This window comes from Anser cygnoides, chromosome Z (assembly GCF_040182565.1).
Source record: "Anser cygnoides isolate HZ-2024a breed goose chromosome Z, Taihu_goose_T2T_genome, whole genome shotgun sequence".
Taxonomy (NCBI): domain Eukaryota; kingdom Metazoa; phylum Chordata; class Aves; order Anseriformes; family Anatidae; genus Anser; species Anser cygnoides.
This window is the reverse complement of record NC_089912.1, coordinates 70,396,632-70,418,622: the sequence shown is the minus strand read 5'-3', so window position 1 is coordinate 70,418,622 and position 21,991 is coordinate 70,396,632. Positions and strand designations below refer to the sequence as shown.

At 38.9% G+C, this 21,991-nt stretch overlaps 1 protein-coding gene and 1 long non-coding RNA gene across 5 annotated transcripts in view; one reads left to right on the top strand and one right to left on the bottom strand.

The window, feature by feature from the left end:
• PARP8 (poly(ADP-ribose) polymerase family member 8) overlaps positions 1–21,991 on the bottom strand; it is a 111,916-nt gene that overhangs the window by 85,438 nt on the left and 4,487 nt on the right. The window lies entirely within an intron of this gene.
• Positions 16,086–19,404, top strand: LOC136789155 (uncharacterized). The gene is made up of 3 exons (XR_010827994.1): positions 16,086–16,221; positions 17,488–17,701; positions 18,912–19,404. It is a non-coding gene; the product is annotated as an uncharacterized lncRNA (long non-coding RNA).

Below are 21,991 nucleotides of genomic sequence, written 5' to 3'. Positions count from 1 at the left end.
ATTTTCTGATAGTTAATTCTCAACCTGCCAGCTATAACCGGAGCCTAGTGTGAGCAAAACCTCTCCTGAATGCTTAAACGGTCTGCATGCAGTACGGATGTGCCTGCTCCTGCCGCTGCAGCAGGACCGCAAGAGATTTTCTCAATGTGCGCTCTGCATAAAAACATGAATCTGAAGGAGCAAACATTACAGCATGCATCACCTCTTAGAGGAACGAAACACTCTAAGTGTAAGCCTAAAGAAATCCAAACCAGACCACAGGGGAACATAGCAAGATGCTTATGCCTTACTCTATCAGAATGTGTATGGCATACAGATACATCTGAGATGATAAATGTATAATTACACGGGATGAAGCAAAACAACCTACAACCAGAGGGGAGTGAAATATTCTGACTGGCAGAGGAGATATGCAGGAACAAGGATGGTGAGCTACAGGAGTGCTAAAAGAGCTTACAGTTAGCTAAATATTAGACCCCCAAGAGAGAAGCTTCATATTGTGTTTAATTTGACCTAAAGCCTGGACTGCCACCAAAAAAAGAATTACATTCCTTTCTCTCCCCCCCTCAAGATTCAGCAACCCACTGCACTCCCTCACCTGCACTGCATCTGAACATTGTGCAAGCCATAACCATCTGTCTTCTAAGAAATCAACTCACTGATGTAAGGGAGGAGATATAAATATAGCCAGATATCCCGCTTTACCAGAGGGCAATCAAAAAGCTGCCTTTGAGCAACAGTCTGCGGCTAGATTACATTAAGTACAGTGAGGAACTACGCTCTGGAACTGAACAGCTGCATGTTTCACTCATTTCACCCTTGAATTTGTATCATCTGACTTAAATTTTCAGATCCGGATGGTTGTACACATAAGAGACCATACTAGTTATTAAGATGTTTTCCTCATTTAGTCCCAAAACTATAATGAAAAGCTGTCAGATATATCAAAGGATGTCAAAGCTCCCAAGGAAATAACTAGCATGGCCACAAGCATGAACTATGAAATTCTCTTCTTGCAAATTGTGAAAAAGCTAAGCACTGAAATGTTAAGTCCTAAGGTATATATACAAAAAGACTTAAAGTACCAACTGCATATATAGTTCAAGGAAAAAGGAAATGTAAATGTTGTACAAGCAAAAGCAATAAAAGAAAAAAACACCATGAAGTTTGCTAGGCAGATAAATGGTTTACTGTATAGTTTTCGCGCTAGCCTTAGCAAGCAAGCACACACAGTTCAGCAGTGGGATCAGAGATCATCCAGTGTTGAAACTGCTAGTGCTCCTCCTGCCTGAACTTTGGATATCATAATGATGATTTGACAGTTCTGATTTAATATTGATAAAGCGCTACAAATTAATTAATCTCGGAACACCGCTATGAAGTGAAATTACATTATTCCCATGAAATACTGTTGAAATGGAGATACTAGAAGACTTGATAGTTCAAACACTGCTTTCTGGATTTCAGATGTATACTGTAGACTTGCTTTCATAGGCCCAGAAGTCATACATACATACTGCAGCAAGCTGAACTCACCATACTGATCATTTTTTCTATGCCCATATAAAGATTAAGGACATGACAGCTGAGAGGCACAAAAAAGGAAAAATAACCTAGCATTTTCAGTTTTTGCACACAGCTGAACACTATATAATACAAAACAGTGCTTAAAACATATTAACCTTCCTGCCAAATCTCTATTGTGAAGTCACTGTGCAAACAGTTATGCATATAGGAAAAGAAGCCTTTGAAAAGACCTTCTGTGCTTATCAGATTAATTCTGGCAACATACTAAGAGGTCCTATCCATACAGTAATTCCTCTGAAATTGATCATTTTCTTCTCAAAAAGTGCAATGAGCATATAGATGTAGCATCTTCCCTCACAAGTATGTGAGACTTCCTTTCTTGCCTTCACATATAGAGACTGTGTGATTATTCTGTGCAGTGTTTGCTGTGTGAGATGGCTGCCATTACAATTGGAAGAGATGAAAATTGCATAATACTAGATGCATTCTCCCCCTTCCCACCCTAGATTTCAAGTCCACTCTCAGGGACAAAAAAAAACCAAACTTATTTTCTTAATAAGGACAGCAGAAAGTGACATGCAAGAGAGGAAGGACTTTTTTAAAAGAGTATTTGCATCAGGCACCTGAAACCTGTATTTTTTGCAGATAAAAAACCACACGTACAACTAAAAGCATGACAAAAAATTACAGCAGTGTTCAAACTTAGTTAAGAATGATCAATACAGAGAGAAGGAAATGGCACAAGTAAAACTTGAAAATGCTATCTGTATTGTTGTGGGTGAATCTGTATACACAAAACATGAATTCTGTTTTGCCTTTATGAACTGCCTCTATTTTTGTGTTTAACATCTGCTTTTCACTCTCACAGTGTACAGAGCTGTGTTCCTTCCATTAAAAAGGACAGCAATGACAACTAGTGATTTGTCAGGAAAGATACACCAAAAAAAGAAAACAACAGTAACTAAGAGCAAGCAAGTAATGAGTACAGTTACTTCAGCACAATAATGGCTTTTCTGTTTTCTCTGATAAAGGTGTTAAGTTTGGAGATCAATCACTTCCACAGCAACAGAAAAGGAGTCCAGGCCCTAATGCTGCCTTTTGCAGTCATTGGAGGTCTGAGGGGAAAGACACACAGACAGCAGTGCCAAGCTGAAGACATCCTGAGAGATGGGGCTTTCCTGGCAGGCAGGCAAACCTCAGATTTGGGCATTAGCCTGGGTTCTTGGGAAGCAGTTTACACAGACAAGAGTTAGCACAGAGACCCTGACATATGGTCGTAGGATGCGCCACAGCAGCAAAAAAATAAACCAGGGAACCTATATTTGTAATATAGGTTAAGTTATGCAAAACTGAGGCAAGAAACCCATGTTGAACCTACCCTTCTACTTGTTTACGTTACCTCTCAATGGATAGGTACCTGTTAAAGCATCAATCCACCCTGGAGGTGAAGCTCTGGAAAAAAACACTACAAAGCAGCACAGAACCTGAGGCCTAGGGCCTGTAGGGGCACAGTCCCTGGCCTGCAAGGTTAACAACAGAGCACCTATACTCAGAGAGCACACTGAGGAAAAAAACATTAGCCTCTACAAAACGCAAGGAAACATGGAAGCTGTAGTTTACGAGGCCCAAACCCAGTAAGCACACAGGGCTCACCCCCAACGAGGAGGCAGCGGCCCTGCAGCTCTGCTTGCTGTCTTCCACCCTTCACCCTTCCCTCACTGCCGCCCCCACCGCTTCATGTCTGGGGGAGGACTCACATCTGCCGGGAGATCAAGGCGGTGAGCCTGACCTGTTTTTAAAAAGCCTCTAATGATACAAAGTGCATTCCCCAAAAACGTGCATTCCCCCAGGAATTGCTTTGGTTCTCTGAAAGATTGGGATCTAGCTGCAGAGTCCTATTAGCCGCTGCTCTGACAGCAGTGCTTTGCCAAAAAAACACGCATTGCCAGGTTGAGATCTACATCAAAGACAAAGACAAAACACTCACCTGGGAAGATCTGACTTCCCTAGGGCAGGTAAGCTGAATTCACACTCTGAGTGTCTTCAGGACAGCTGGTAACCTCTTCCTGTCAGACAAGGTATTCCTAACACACCCAAAACAACACAACACAAAATGCCTTCTATGCAAAAGGCAGGGCAGTAGAAAAACTCATAAGCAGGGGACTATTCATTATCAAGGGCTACTTTGTATGGAAGAGCCACATATTCCTTAGAAAAATATCTACAGATTATTGTGTTATATATCTACAGAAATTACATAACCACAGTTAGACTGAGGTCACTTCACAGCACAATCTGAGGACTTATGCTCAAATGGGAGCAAAATTAGGAGTCTAAATTTTGATACAAAGAGTATTTGGTTACACATATGGGCTTTCTGTGCAAGACAGCAAAGAGTCTTATGAATCTGAGTACATCCCACCACACAGATACATCAGATCTGCATGGCAGAAACACAGACCAGCTGCTCTGCCTCCAAATGCGACTCATTACAGACATGGGTGGTCATGCAGGTTCAACAGATCTTAATGAAACACTTTAGAGATATGCTGTTAAGAAACAACACTGGCACCAGCCATGCGCATAAATATTACTCCTCTTTCAGAAAAGAGGAAACTCTTCACAGAATGGGAGTTAGACAGCTGATGTTCCCAATGCTGTCTCCAGAGAGCACACAGATGACAGGCTGTAACCCACAGCCGGGTGATGCTCTAGAAGCATGCATCAGACACTCTTCTTTAAGGAATGTATATAGTAAAAAACAGTTAATGGGATCATATATTTTAATTTTAAAGTGTCTCAGCACTGATAGATTAAATAAATGGCACCATAAAAATGTCATTCATCTTTCTTTCAGGTCCATTGAATATCTCTGAGTTCCCATTGCTACCAGAAGTCTTAAATTAAAAGGAAGATTTGAATTAAATCAGATTCTCTCTCAGACATAGTTTCTCCACGTCTGTCAAACAGACATGCTTGAAGGTTTATTTTAAAGTGAATCAGTGAAGGCAAAATAGCTTTTGGCCAGATAAATAAACCCTTTAAAGAATAAAGTGCAGAATGCTATCCTGACCTGACTTCATTTCCCTGAGCCATGAAAAGTGCCTCTGATTTCTGTCACTTTCCCAAAGGTGACCTTTGTTTCATTCAGATTCAGTGGCTACACCCATGCAAAACATGAGGTAATTAAGGCAATCTTAGGAACATATACAAATATTTAACATGCTTCAATTACACTTTAAAACATTTTTACAGATTCTATGCAAATCCAGGTAGGTAAGAATTGTTATAACTTAGGATCAAAGTGATCTACAGTCTAAGATGTGGGAAAGGAAGCATACAGGAAAATTAAAAGAGAATGAGTTTCTTCTTTTTTTGCGTGGTTATACTGCCATCAAACTTTATTAATTTCAAAGGAAATTGTTCGCTATTTAAAGGTCATTACTGAGGGGAGAAAGGAACTTGCTGAACTGCAAAATAATTAGCAACTTATATCCTTCTTTCTGTGGGGGAAAAAAATCACATAAATGCCAATGTCAATGCAGACTGACACATTCTCATACACTGTATGTTAGATATTCCTTGAGTTACCAGTATGAAAGTATGGTACAATGTTTTGACTCGGGTCATAACAGTATACCCTGGGAGTTTTCACTCCTTGCTGTGCACTTCGATTTCTTGCAGCAATATGACTTCAAACATTTCTGTAAATCTTCAAATCCATCCAGATTACACTTTTCTTCTCTCTCTTCTCCATTTTAACTCATGCAGGTTCCAAAAAAACTGTACTTCTCTAGTTTAAAAGGAACTTTGAAGAGCACTGAGGATTTTACCTGATGATGCCAAGTCTTGTCTTGAGTGTTTGCTTTTGGAATATCATGAGAGCTGCTTTGAAAATGTGGAACTACCAGCACCAGATCCATGCCTCATTGCTGCTTCTGCCAGTAACTGTATCTACCACCATCCCCACGTACTCCTGCAGGCCTCATTCTGATTCCATCTCAGTATCCTCCACTGTAACTTTTTTATAAGTAAATTTATGTGAATCAGGATTGCAATCCATATTTAAAATCCCACTGACAATTAGACAGATGTTACAAACCTCTCCATCTCTATGCATACAAGTGCATACATATTTAGTTTCCAGACTGCAGACAGAAGTATTTTAACAAGAAACTTAGGTCATACACATCCAAAAGTATTCCACAAATGCATCCAAAGTATTCCACATCCAAAGTATTCCATAATTAACACAGTCTAAATTTGTTTGTCTGAAATGAAAATGCTCGTTCTGCCAGGAGTTAGATCTAATGATTGCTGTTACAGTTTGTAATCAAACTCATAGGTTATAGAGACACAAATGAGTTTATAGCCAAATTTGAATCTGATCATGCTACATCTTATGAGCACCATTAAGAATGTCCTACAATTCTGTCAAACTGTGCTGTTTTAGAGGCAGTTTCACAAACAGGGTATCTATCCCTTTTTTTTTTTTTAAGTAAAATCTTAAATGGGCCAATTATTTGTAAGACTAAGAGAAAATATGCTCTCTACCCATATGAAAAGAACATACATGTCTTTTGCAAGACCTGAAGGCATGATGCTTGGGATCAAGAACTTAATGGTTCTTGAACCTTTTGGCAAGAAAGAGGCCGTCATACCAACATTATCCTATTACATGTAGATAATGGACATACATATAGACTTTTGTCCATAATGCACGCTGAGAAAACCTGCCTTATTCCACACAGCTGCACAGAATACATATACAGTTTCATACTGCTCTAAGGGTTTTCGGCTCTTTTTTTCTGTAGTCTATTTTGTCCCTGTGAATACAGCAACTAAATGTACTTTTCCTTTTACTCCCCTTCCTATCCTGTTTTAACTATTCTGATGTGGAATGGTACATTTATTTAGAATATAATGCATTTTAAAATCCTTTCCATCTTTCTCAATAAGGTTTCTTTTTTTTCGGACCTTTTCTCACATGTTCTTAATGTTGGTGCTTTCTCTCTGACTCTAGCTCTCACACCTGTCTTTCCATCTCCCCTTCCAAACACACGTGGGCATCTTTTTGTTGCTCCCTTTGTCCTTCTATCAGCATCCAGCCATCTTCTGCTCCCCATTCTCCCCCAGTTTCTCCACCCCTGTTTCTTATCATGCCCTCCTCTACACCATTTCTGGCTCTCACTGCAGGCAGAAGTGCAGCACGTCCCACTGAGGATACAGGTTTTCATGTATACAGGGTGATCTATGGCCTGAATCAGTTACTGGAAGGCATGAAGCTGGATGTGGGACAGTGGGAGAGCATTATTCCTGCAGTGTCCCTGAGCACTCCTGTGAAGCCAGTGACATCCTCTAATGTCACTAAACTCCTGAATTTTAGACTTCATAGTGAAATGTAACAACAGCATTCCTTTAGTTGTGAGACATATACCAAAGGTACACTAGGGCAGGATTTGCATGATCATATTGTTTTAAAGTTGACCTAACAGAATTTCTCACTTTCTAAATCTCCAGATGTCTGCACTGATGCAACTATATGTCACTTTGCACTATGCCATAAATACCTTGAAATAGGACTTCAAATACCTGAATGCAATTATATTCATTCATACTGCAGAACTCCTCAAGTCCATAAGCTCATGACTGGATTACATTATTTCATATACCCATCTTGTACATCCATATACCATTTCATACACTCATCTGTGAAAGATAATCTAGAGCTACTCCTCTATTATTACTAACTTTTTTTTAGACTATCATCTCAAGAAGGAGAACACATGACAGCAGAAATAGGTTAAAAAACATGTTGCACCAAGGCAGTTTAAGGTTAAGTTGTAAGACTGAGATGTGTTTATTTGAGGATCAGAATACACTGACTTTACCAGTGAAACAAAATAAGCTTTTTTTTATTATTTTTTTACTGGTGGAATATATCCTAGATATCAGGGGCCTGATGTATCCTTCACAATTCAGTGGCTCCCAAATCTCACACAGACGGTATGCTGGAGCTGCAGCTGTCACTTTACTCAAAAGACCACAGCGAAGCAAGAGTCTTACAACTGCTTTGTATTAAAAGATGGATATTGAGGAAAATTCCATTGAAAAATACATGAAGCTATGTCAACTGACATCAGATGAGTTTCACTTCACAAAAGGAACTCATTAGCTGACCCAGGAGACAGAAAATTGAATGGTCATTAAAAAGTCTTTTGATACCTATGTTGCTAACCAGCCGTGTCTCCTAAGCACCTACATTTCTGCTCCGGAACCTGACCAGAGCTGCCTGCGTCCAAGCAGCTTTACACAATTAGTCACTGACATACAGAAAGAATTAGGGCTATTGAGACAAAACTTTAGAAACCTTCACAGATAAAACAGCAAACGAGATGGGTCTTGGACAACGCACAGGTTTTAAAGAACTTTTAGGCACTGGGTTCCTCCGGTGGCCCCAGCTCTGGTTTAAGGCCGGAGCAGCCTAACAGGAGGGCTAGAGGGCCTGTCAGGTCTCACCTCCGAGCATCCTGGTAGTACTGCTACCTTGGGCATGAGAGCAGCAACATGCTCTCAGAGGGGATCTGCCCCACCGATGCTGTGAAGGAAAGGGAACCACTGCCACCAAACATTTAGTGACATTTTGCAACAAAAAGGCTGGTGCAGATACCTAATGCTTCAGGACTCTAGACAGGAGGTAAGTACCTAAATTCCCTGAGAGTGCATGTCCCATCATAAGCCCGGCAGCTTTTTCTACCAGCCACCTTAGGACATTCCCTCTTCATTTGCTGAGGCTTGAAAAAGCCTACTCTCAGCAACCTTGGAGCTGGCTCTCAACACTGGCAGCTCCAATACACAGGAAACCAGACACAAAGCCAAGTATGTGTTGTGACGCATGTGCTATAAGAAATGAATAAACTTCATTCCACAGATATTTTAGGAATGGCTCAGAAGGTCAAAAAGTATAGGCTTCTCTGATAGAAACACCACACTGCACTCTTACTAGTTCACTGGTAATTACTCAGTGTGTTCATCTATCTTCACTCTGAACAGAAAATAAAGTTCATAGAATCACAGAATGGTTTGGGCTGGAACAGACCTTTAAGATCATCTAGTTCCAACCCCCCTGCCATGGGCAGGGATGCCACCGACTAGATCATATTCTTAGATTGTATTCTTAAAGATGAACATTTTCACCATGCTGTTTCTCAGGTCACCTCTGCCGTATCACTTGTTATTTTATTATTTTAACTGTGCAGTAGTTGGTTAGGAAATAATGAAAGCTGAAAGTTCAGTGACACAACATCCCATCATAAATATGAACATATGCTAATGCCAGCAAGATGAACGTTACATAGTACGTGTTGGAGAATCCTGAAGAAAATCTCAGAAAAAGCAGAATCCCTCACAAGTCTAATCAATGGACAGTCTGCTGATCATCTATTCTTCTTTCAAAATTCTATTGACTGTGGCATTAACCACGTGAAATGGTCAATGTTGACGCAAGTTACATTAAAAAGGAAACAAAATATAAGTATGAGGAGCGTTTAAAGACTGTTAGCCAGATAGATGGCCGGAGAGATAGATGGGGTTAAGTTCTTCATTTGTAAATAAAACCAGTATCATAGCTTTAACTTTATGAAGATGACAGCAGCTACAGGTATTAAGACAGCAAAACAAACCAAAGCAATTTAAAGCATAAGTGGAATTATTTCCAAATGAAATTTGGTCAAACGTTAAATATCGGCCTCAGTTAATCCAATCATCTCTAACTGAAAACAGTGGAATGATACAGGCAAAATACAACCATATAAAGGAATTTCTACTGCACTTTCTCTTTAATTAGGCTTATGTCATCTCATCAATTTACATAGTCTTGAGGTGAAGAGGAACAGACTAAATGTAGAAACCTTTTCTGTGTTTAATTTCAGCCAAAATACGAATCAGCTGCAAAATGAAAATGTTTATGCAGTAATCTACTGAAACTTGTCAAGTACAACAATAAAAAATTCAGCAGTTCTGACCAACTGACTTCAAAGTAAAAATAATCTATACAGAAAAGTCTCAAAATCACCCCAGGCCACTCAGCCTTCACCTCACAATTTAATAATTTCTCACTAGAGAACATTACCTAGTTGATCACAAGCATATTGAATCATTAGACACTGAAATCACTGAAGTTTGAGAGCAGTAAAGGATTCTCATTTAGTAACTGCTGATGTCCCAGATAACTTGCTACCACTGCAGTGCCATGTGTAGCAACCCAAGAAGAAACTTCAGAATACTAGAGACAGAACAGCTCCACTGTTTTATCCACCTGAGCCTTGAATGCATGTCAGTCAGATACATAAATTAATTAATTAAAAACATATATATATTAGAACACGACATGATATGGATCAGCCTCAACTCTTAAAAATAAAATGAAACAAAACCTGGCAACACATCTCTGAAGGAAGTAACGCTACCATAATACCTAACACACCCAGCTTCAACTTCTTTAAAGAATTATTCATTAGCATTACAAATAAATGATTAGCAACTCTCAGACAAAAGAGAAGTAAACAAATAATTAAAAGAGGCTGCTATTTACATTGTGCTTATTGTCTTCTTAAGTATTTTATAGGTGAAAGTAGATGGATAGCAACAAATAACATCTTATCCTGTCCTCACTGTTTAACTCGTAATCTCTTTAATAAAGATGCCTTTCCATCCACAGCCCAACAGAGATTTATGACATCGCTTCCACTTTGCACCATTGTAACCCAGACGAATCCAAACCCCTGCCTTTTTTTTTTTTCTTCTTACCACTCCTCCGGATTTCTCTTCTATAGTCCTTCATGCAACAGCAGTGACAACGAAAAGGAAACAGCAAACCCCTTCCTGTTACAAGGCTCTGGCGTGTACAGTCACACATTAATGCTCCCCGAGGCGATGGTGCAGAACCTCTGCCACGCTCCTGGCCATTGTGGCAACTTACCAGGAACCTGAGGGGTTAAACTCATTTGCATGTACATATAAAAATGCGCACAGATTTGACTCAAAGAAAGAAAGAAAAAGAAAATTCTTATTATGGAGCGCAACTGACGTATTCAGGGCTATAAAACCTCTGAGAAAGGGCAGAATGCTAAAGAGGGAGCTGGCAACGTCTAAAACCAACATGCATGCACATTTTTGATATGGTCTGGAGTGGCTGCATATGCTGCAGGTTTGCATACAAGATATGAAATTGGTAATGGAAAAGAAATACTCTCTGCTTAGCTCCTCTCCAGCAGCAAATATTTTATGTTCAACCTGAAGAACTCAGAGCCTGCCAGAAAGCAATAAGTAAGGCCCGCAATCCACCTTAAACCTATTTTTTCCAAATTTCACAGATACTGAACTCACAGAACTCCTTCCGCTTGCCTGACGGTCCTCTAGCTGGCAAGAAAAGGGTGTTCCTCCCCGCACCATTACTTCACTGAAGTATTTCATGATTTATTTCCCCTGGCTGACTCCCACCACACGGGGCCGAGGAGCTGGGCTATCTGTCAGCCCGTCATGCATCGTTCTTGCGCTGGCACCAGCAGAGAACAGTCGCTCGGATGTGCAGTGGTGCAGGCCACAGCGACCCAGTGCCAACAGGCACACCTGGTTTTCAAGCCTCACCCTTCAAAAAGCATTGACATACCCACAGAGCCTGGCTTGCACCAGTGAAACTCCGCCAACTGGCCTGCGACATGAAGAGGGACCAGCTTCCACCTGTCACAGAAATCAGTACAGAACAAAGCAGAAGCCAACCGAGGAAAACTTCAAACAGCATCACAGAGGGCAAACAGTTGCCCTACATTGGTTACATTACTGGATAAATGCATTAAAGGAAGGTTTTAATGATTCCCAAAGCAAGTACTCAACACCCTGGAAGTTCAGAGTGACAACAGCACCATGTACCTAACAAATTGTGCGGTGTTACTGATGGAAATATCAGAATATATCCAAGGGAGACTGAACTGAAAGATAAGTTACTGGAAAAATAATCTCAAAGATCCAGAAAGAGTGCTTTTTAAAGAGTAAGAAGCCTGTAAACTGAGGAACAGGACACAGAGTAAAGCAACATCTATTTTATTTACTTTGCAGTCCTATTTAAAACATTTTCTAATATGCCTAAGAGCACAGAGCAATTATTGATTCAAGCTAAAATACATTCTTATATGTGTGCAGCATCTACAGTGAAAGATCTGAAATGCATACTATTTCTAAACGTCTCTGTTGAGTCTTACTTGGGTACAACAGAAATCATAGTTAGAAAAGTTTTTAAATCGAAATCAGCCAACTACTACTCAAGCTGCAGCTGCAATTATTTCAACCGATTTTTTTCCTATCCACCCACAGATTAGACACAAAAGCCAGAATAATGAACAGCAATGAATAAGTGATCTCTCTGGTTAACAGTCTTATCCTTTGTTATTCTGGTGTAACTTCCTAAGAACCAAAACAAACATCTCGGGATATATATAATGCAAATAGAAGTGAAAGATATGCCATCTATAGCTGTTCTGTGTTAACTTGCTTAGTACTGTTAATAATACCAACTAATTCATATCTGTCTGCTCCAACAGGATGATTACAATGGATATGGTTATTGTCAGAATAAACCAACATGCGAAGCAACTCTGGAAAACAAAAAGCTAGCAGACAGAAAAGAGGAAAATGAGAAGTTGGGAAGCAATGCAAAGACAACTGCATAGAGCCCTGCTCGCCAGTGGCACAGCCAGAATGGAAATGACATGGCCAGGACTGGCATGAAACCTCCAACTTCCGCAGTTTCAAGTTATCATTATCTCTCAAGATGGAGTGCAGAGATGGTATTTTCTGGGGAAAAGGACTTTCCTTGGGACAAAGTGATCATGTGGGAACGATTTCATTGCAAACAGACCGGCAAGGGCTCTGTGAAGCTCATCCTAGCACTGCAAGTGGGAAGTCTTGGCCAGCACTTTTGCTGATGCAGTCACACCACACGCAGACCTACGGCCCTAATGCCACACTGCTGAGAACACATGTTTACCATGTGTGTAAACTTCTTTATCAGTTCAGGCATATCTGCCCCACTTTGCTCTATTTAAGATTCTTTAACAAGATGAATATAATTAGGCAGTTCCTCATTGCAATAAGTTGGCATGACTTTACTGAATTCCATGGCAATTTGTCAACTTAAATTAGCTGAGAATATGTATAATGTTACATCACGTAAAGTACAACAGAGGATTAACTTGGGACAAAATACAGATGGGAATATGCTGTAAGCAACCACAGCAATAGCAAAATGCTCATTAATGCCAGCAATTTATGACAATTTTCTCAGAACTGATGTCAAAAGCTCTACAACTGTTACATACTCTGAAATAAGCCGGAGACATGCTTTAAAAATTGCCAAGCCACAGAAGACATGCCATTTTTTCACAGAGCCCTTCTTTGATAGTTCATCAAAGACCTGACCCGCTGCTCTTGCCTGATGACGCCATTATTAACAGAGGATGTGGGGAAAGACTTGGTAGCCAGGGTAAAAGCTTTTCTTTACCCTAAATGATGATCAGTTTATGTCCTCCACAAGCAAAATTGATAGCCTTTGAAATTTTTATCCTTACTCATGCAGCTGCAATTCCTGCTCACTTCGCAGGCAACAAATGCCTAATCTTTACTAGCACACTAGGAGGCCAGTAGCTTCCACACATCCATGCCTGCTTCAAAGTGAGGCAGCACTATATGTAAAAGGTATTAACACTCCATATCTCTGTGTGTCTGTTGTCCTTGACAAAGGTCGGGTTTTAGATGAACTACAGGATGAATATAATTCTTCATGCCTTAAATAAATGGTAACACCTTTACGAAGCAGTATTTTAAATATCTATTTATTGTTGTTTAAACACAGAAACAATATAGTAAGCAATTGTTCAAAAAAAGAGGGATGACGTAAAACAAATAAAAGCTTATCAGTATAATATAAATTCAGGTACAGAAAGAGCCTTAAGTCTTCTTCTGTTCACCTACTCCCTATAGTGTTGTACATAGGGAGGATGTACGTCTTTTGATTCACTATTCTAGTTAAACTCAAAATAAATATACGAATTGGTACAAAGAGCAAGAATACTAAACACAAACATTCAAACAAACAAACAAAATTTAATATCCAAAACATGGAATTGTAGATGTCCTTTCAGATAGAGATTACCTAGTAAAATACCTTAACAAGAACTAAACTGGTGGCTGCTAATCCCATGTAATTTTATTTCAGTAACAAAGGCAGGGCACCTTTAACCAAGACTGAAGTTTGCTGTGAAAGTTCCTTCAATAGCTAAATTTGGCATGGGGAGCATCTAGGAAGCACAACTATATGCCCAATGTTCTGCTGCTCTCATGTTATGCAGATATTTGTAAATAAAAGGTGCAAAAGGTGTAAATAAAGTGCACACAAGCCAGCTAAAGGCAAGAGAGACTGCATCTTTTGTAAGCTGATGATGGTGACTCTTCACTTCATACTCTAGAGACCAACACTAAGCTACTTTAAAAATTCTATTGGCCTGAGTTAACAAAACTAGTACACACCCAAGGTGATTCTCGCAGAGGGTTACATTGCCCCTGTTGCCACCTAAATATATCCAGTTTCAGTCTTATCATCATCCACTGATAAAACATGAGTCCTTTTTCAACATACAAGCCTACAAAATCTTAATGAAATTTTACACCAGGCTTAACAAGCCTTGCTATATAGGACAGTTAAATCTTCATAACAAAATAATTCTCTAACGTTACAACTTCTTACAAGACAAGAATTAGTAAGCTCAGTTTTCAGTTGGAACTTCATTAGAACTACGGCAAAGTACAAAGATTTGATGTAATGTTCATAGTACCATATTCAACCTGTAGAAAACATTAATTTTTGTAATTATCTATCCATACAGTAGGACCATTGATAGTACCCATAACTGCTATAAAGCATTAACTGAATGTACATTTTCCAGAAGTTTTTAACACTTGCAGGTTGTCTTTTTTTTGTCTGAAGTACTGTAAAACTCTTGTTTTTTTTTAATGCTTCCACTGTTTTGAACAAATATGTAGTGAAATGACCAGTTTTCACACTGGGAATGTCGCTCATTTTTAATGTAGACTAAGTTAATACAATCCTTTTAGGTGTATTCACAGAACAGTTCTCTTTAAGAAATCAGCAACTGTTTCAACTAATGGTTATGTGTACAAAAGGCTCTGAAAACATTTTGGGATTCAGTTTAAGATCTAATAATCGTTCTGAATGAGTGACAGGTAAAGAGATTTTCATGTGGCCTAGCAAACTATGTTCTTAAGAAAGGACTGTGACAACCTGGTTTTCAGATGCTAAAGCTGAAAAAGATACAGAACAGCATAGTTTTTACAAGTGGCCTTCTATCTTTGCACTTTGCCATGACAGTGGCTTGACAAGAATGTACAAATGAAAGCTGTGTTTCCTTGGATAAATTGCTGCTCTCCCACCATCCAGGAACGTACCCAAATATGAGAGAATATCTGCAAAGACATCAGTGTTAAAACAGAACTCTGATCTTCCTGAGTCCCCATCTGAAAAGTCACCTGGACTGCTGCTCACTAGGCGTGTCATCAGGAACGAATAAAAAAAAATTGGCAGCATCGCTGTGGACCCAAGTGAGCCCCATCACATGAGAGGAATTACTCTGGATTTACCCTGCTGTAATTGAGATCAAGCAGTTGATCATTAGCAAGTACATTTAAGACAAGGAAGTGCTTCCTGGTCTTAACACCTCTATGAACCCCAGGCCCTACTCTGACAGAAGAGCATCCTAATTATTTTCCTATCTTTCATAATGATATGATTATTACTGGGTGAGAATTCCCATTAAAGATAAATTTTTCAACATTAAGAAAAAAGAATGAGTAAGAATGAGCAAAACTACAAAACAAACAAGCAAAATAACAACCTTAAAATAAATCATTCTATCATTTGTAGAAAAGCTAATGACCTGGAATACCATGTCTAACCCACGGGCTATTTTTCCTACTTGAGAGAAAATGCTATCTGTTACAAACACCTTATTGGGTAGAAACCAGGCAGTTGAGCAGTGCAAAATTATCCTGCCTTCTAGCTTTGCTCTTGAAATATGAAAAATTCTTACCTAGAAACATAAAGTGGAACATTCATTTAAAGCAACAAGATTTCAAGATGGCAACATGTAATACATGAGAAAAATGCAGAATGCTACACAGTTTGAAAGGAACTTATTCTTCAATTATATACTTCTTTTTACAGATGGCGTATCACCATTTTTTGCACTCCCTTCTGGCAAACACTATATTTCATTACACAGGAGGCATGCTGTTTCTCCTTTTATTTCTGATCACTGCCTTGAGGCTGGAAGGAGACATCTAGAGGGCTTCCTTGTTTCTCTGAGCTTCCTCTTTGCCCTCAATTCTTTGCTCCAGACGGGCTCCTGCTAAGCACTACACGAGTCTCCCTGGGAAGAACTCCATCAAGGGGATTCAGCTAGATACTGATTGCTAGGACGGGCCGTGGTCTTCTACAACAGCCAAGAAAAGCCAAAGCCTTTCTGCAGGGCTCACACCAGTACTCTGCCTTCATGTAAGTCATGGAAGGATACTCAGCCCGCAGCCTTCGCCCGTGATTGTTTCCTCCTTGAGAACTAACCCTATGTGAGTATGTGCGAGACTGTGACCTACTCCCACTGGATTAGACAATGCCAAAAGCATTTATGATGTTGTTTAACCCCTGTAGTAAGGGAACACAGTGTCTGATATAAAGCTCCCTCGATGTAATGGGTCCTCCCAAGAGAAGCCTGACTCATAAAAGCAACAATTGTTCCCAGTCATGATGCAAGGCTCTTTCCTGCTCTTCCTCCCATAGAAATAGGCTGGACGCAATCTGGCATTTAGATCTGGAGCACGCAGAAGGCTGTCAGGGGTAGGCATTGGAAGGAGATGTATTTCTGTACCTTGTTTAGTCCCTCTTCTTTCAGTGAGATTTTTCTAGCTTCTGCTGTACAGGATAGCAGGCTTATTTTTTATGAGTCAATTTCACTCTGTTAAAAGGAGCTCCTTTTCCTCAGATGAGGCAAGTTAAAATGAAACATCCGTAAAAATTTTCACCCTCCTGTAGCAAGGAGGACATTAATTCTTAAAAGCTGTACTCGTAAGTGTGATTTATTTAATGCTAAGGTGGAGCTGCACATTGGACCTTTTCTAGATTTATTCACCTTTCATCCCGTTTTTAGCTGTAACTAAACTAACTGTTTTATCTGTAACTAAACTAAACTCTCCCAGCAGTTTAAAATTTGCTTTCCCTCCAGCTGCTGAAGCTTATTAATCTAGGTGTTTTGGCTCAGAGTGATTTGACTCTGACTCAAATAAGAATTCACATTCTGCACAGTAAGTAGTCCATGGAAGAAAGATGCCAACAGGTATCTTCAGCTCGTTATTTATGAGCGATGAAAAATATGGGTAATTATTAGGGACTAGCATGAAAAATCAGAAATGGCATTGGTCCCAATACAGACAAAAGTGATCTAAATTTATTTTGTCACAATGAACTCCACTTTTAAAATTATTTGTCCTATCACATTAAGACTAACAATGACAGCCTACAGGTTTATTTTAGGTACTTAATATGTTAAAATATGTGATGAAAGCAGAAAAAGAAGTTACTGAAAATGTTTTCTGTAGAAACCTTCAAGCACTTTTCCCAGCTCTGTGCTACTGAAACATTGAAACACCACTGCATACAAATACACCTGCATAAAGAACCTGAAGCTTTTGAAAGGTGCTAAGCAGTACATGGTAATACTGAGACTACTATGTAGTGTGGGAGTTCAGCACTTCTGAAAACAAGGCTATTTACATGCCTGAAAACATGTTTTTCTGACAAAAGAATAGATAATAATGATGTGAATGTATTGTTCTTAGTATCAGTACAGTATGTAGCAGAGAGAGGACAGCCCCTCACTTCAACAGACTAGTCTGGGATCTCCAGAAGACCACAATCCCTGAAGAATGTCATTTTTACCAGATGCAGTGACGGTGATTGGGTTCACTTCAGACACTACTGATTTTCTAACAGCAAGGCTAGAAAAATCTGTCAGAAACAAGATCACCAAATGAAGACAAGCTCAATGAGACCGTGAGTAGAATGGATTTGATTTTGCTTTTAATAAACCCTCAACATTGCATTTAATCACTTTTTTTTTACTACAGTGTTCTACTAGATATCTTTTTAAGATGAATCATTTGTTAAATTACATCTACTGAATCTCTTGTAGTATCATCTATCAAAAGCTATCTATAGGAATATACAGCTAAGTTTCATGTATGTACTACACAGCCAATATTAGAAGGCAGTATAGTATCAGAATAGGTAGGTTAGCTGGAATTCATAGAGGGGCTTGTCTTAAAGAGAGATTTTAAAACTGAAACTTAATTAATACCTGACACAAAACTGTTTTTTAAAAGTATCCATGGCAGTATTCAACATTATTGCATCTACAGAATCCTTAACAAAGAAATGAAAATCTCAGTGCATGTCACGTTATATCTAAACTAGACTTCCATCTCACATCACAGACTTATCTTCCAGGAAATGGTGCAGTCCCAGCAAAAATGTTAAGTCATATTTGATAAGAAAGTTCAAATTGAAAGGCAGTGTACAGTATTCCATCTGTTTTGAAACAGTAATAAACAATTAAGTACAAGCTGCGTATCTACTTTTCATATCTATCTTACTACATACAGTAGGGATAGATTTTAGGAATGCAATTGCATATTAAATAACCTGAACAAAAAGTTAAGTGCAGCCATTAGCAATAGAAGATGAACCGTACTTGCATCAGCTCTTCCTAAGGCCTCTATAAAAATGATTCCAGCTAAACTAAAACCATTCAGAGCAATGGATTCCATCAAAACCATTTAAGTCTTAAGTCATACTTTCAGCGACACTTGCATCTGATGCAAGCCACCACGGCTTCTAAAAGGAACAGTCCAACAGCTTCTTCCCAGCCATTACATTGCTCCCTCCCTTAAGCCAGTAAACAGCGAAAAGAGACATAGGAGCTAGGCTAAAATTAACCTATTCAAAAAAAAAAAAAAACAGACAAAAAAAAGGTCTTAAACTAGATCACACTGGAAATGAACACAGAAAATTAAAATGTTCAGAAAAGTGTTCCATTTTGATATTTTTGTATGGACATATTTTTTATGTCTTGGATTAGAAATGTTTTTCAATTCTATCTCTCCTTTTTGATATAGTATATAAACTGAATGTAAATTTTAAGATAAAAAAGACATGAGGTAGTCTGAAACTACTTTCTTCACTTTTTTTTTGTCTTGACTTTCAGCATTACCAGAATGACACCAGGATTTCAAAACTATTCAACAAATGGAAAATCTGATGTAGACAGAATTTTATTAAATTCACGTAAGTAACACTAGAGTATGAACCTGAAAACTCAAAGGGCATACCACTAAAGGGGAAAAAACAATCATATGAATCTATTTACCAACGAGTGGTTCAAACACGTAGCGGACATATAATGTGCCACAAGTTTGGATACACGGGTTATGTCTCTATCTGTAGATAGCCTCAAACAATTTATTACTCCTTCAGTGCCACAACTTCCCAACTGTGAAATATTTCACTGCTATACTGAGGTGGGAATTAACTCATCAGTTTACATCAGAATCTCTGATGTTGCAGTATTAAGCAGTATGTGTACGCCCTCGAATAGAAAACAAAAAGAAAAATATCAAGTTAACAATTCATCATTGCTTTAAGCAAAAATAAACAATTATCTTAGACCAACATTTAACTTCCCTTGCTTCTGCAGAACTGCCATTAATATGATCATCCTGCTTATGTAGAAAAAGCAGACAACAAGAGCCCACTGTGCAAATGAGAGATGTGAACTAACTAGCTTTTGTGTTTAGTTTTTATACGTGTTATCTAGTTTCTTAACAACATGCTGCAATATAAGACCTGTTCTCATGCGCAGATTACTGTCACTGTCCCTCACTGCCAATGATAGTTAAGTACATATTTGAATAAAGAGATATTTCAGGACTGACATGATGTCCTTGGTTAGCCTCAAAAAAAAAAAAAAAGTGGAGGTGAGAAAAACACTAAGAAAATGAAACATCTTTTCTTCAGCACAACCGAGCACTGCTTTTATGTAAACCATGTCAAATGACACATAAAATGAAAACAACTTCAGGGCATCACGCATTTTTATTTCAAAGATGACAGACCACAATTCTGTTCAGTCTGCAGGGTTTCTGGAGAAGCAATGTTTCATTCAGGGGCAGATAATAGGACAAAGGAAACGAGAGATTCTTAAAAAAAAGAAAGCACCTCAACGTGTTCATACTTTAATATCCTTTTTAGATCCTGCGGTAAAAATCATAAGGAATCCAGCCATTTCCAATATTCTGCCAATTATCCAAAATTCTGTAGTTAAAGAAAAGTAAATCTTGCACAGTCACAGCACCCAAATGAACACCTCACTTTATAGGGTACCTATCACTTTCTGACAGTGAAATTAAAAATGATCAAATTGATAATAATTTGCTTCATGTTTACTACCCATATTATGTACAAATATATGCTTTACTAAAAAATTACTAATTACAACCTCCCCAAACTAGGAAGCATCATCTCCACTGTGTACAACATCTCTAATAATTTGGAAGTGTGAGCACAGTGCATTTAAAAAAAAAGAAAAAAGAAAAAAAGAAACAATGTCTGAACATGAAGTACTGTCCAAAATAATCAATCAAACTACATAGGTAAAAGATTATTCATGATAATTCATGCAATACAAATATGTTTGCACTTACAGATACTTTTCCCTCCTAACTTTTCAAGAAAAATCCTGCAGAAGTACAATCTCCTTTAGGTGTACTTATGCCAATGCAGTGATCATTTACACATATCTTATTTATACAATATATAGTAGCTTAATACGACCTAAAGGTCAAATGCTGGAACGAGTCTATATAATGAATAAAATAATAATAATTCTCAGTTTGTTCCCCTGGAACCTCTGTTCTTGAACAAAAGCTAAGTCATGCCCTCAAGGTTTGGTTCAGGACTGTCCTGCGGGAATACAAATTAACTCTACTGAAGCTACGATGAATATGCTCTGGATCAGGTCTATCTACTTGGTGTGATCTGCAAGGTGGTTATGTACCACCCCAGTGTTTGAACAGAACTAACCCAGGAGGGGTCCGTGCAATCAATATGAGCAGCAGGGAAAATCGGGTAAAGGCTGAGAAGCTGGCTCAAGGAAGAAAAATCTCACAGGTGTAAACTTAACAGCTTAATGAATACAGAAATCCTTGGCCCTTCATATACTGAAACAATACTGGTGCACTGACTTCCATAGGCTTACACTAATTTACTAAGAATCTGGCTCTGACTATGTTAAGACCGCAGACAAATGGACTTAATGTGTACTTGAGGCAGCTACAGGATGAAGACGAAAACCCTTAGAGATGTCGAACTTGGCACTGTTGCAACCTATGTATATACAAGAGTAAAGCCAAGAATTCTTCTCAAACAGAAAACACATCGGCTGTTTTTGGGGGGTTCTGCTCTGGTATCTAAACACTATGGATAAAAAAAAGCCACAGCACACACTGACCTAAGGAACATCCAGAGGAAATGAAGCATGGAAAGGACTTAGCTCAAAGGAAAACAAGAGAGTGCTAAAATACTGTAATCCACCTTACACACCATTCTTACTCATATAAATCTATCTCTCAGTTTGAAAATCCAGCATATACCCTTAGCCAGTCACTTGAAAACCCATGTTTTTGTCATTTTGCAGAACAAAGTCATCAGACTGAATATCTGAAGCAACAGAACTAGGCCTATCAGCTGATCCCCAGTCTGTGGTCACAAGCTAATAGAGGTTTTGTCACTTAGGGACGATTCCAGAATGCAACGCTTCATAAACAGCATCACCACTCAGAAATCCAGGGCTACAGCAATATCAGTAGGAAAAAAATCATGGACAAATGCATGAAAAAAGATCCTTCAATAGCCCTGTGCCCTCCTAATGGGATACCGCATGTAAGTTACCACCGCGGACCCTTCCTGAGACCTTGCTGGAGCCCTGTCTGAATACCACAAAAGTACAGGGTAGCTGGTGTTTCGCCAGCACCTCCTATGAGAAGAAACCACTAACTCATCTTTGATGCGAGAAATAAAAGCTTGGCCCTTGACGGTCAAGGCTTGGAGCTTTCGTTTTATGTACTTCACAACCTGGCCACTCAGTACGCCACTGTACACTAAGAAGATTATAAAACACCTTTCCAAATAAACATAAAAAAGAGCAGAGAACCTGAAATCCATAGCCGAAAGGATGCTTTTTAAGATGTCCTTAAAATGTCAAAAGGAAAGTGAAACTCGGGTATCCTT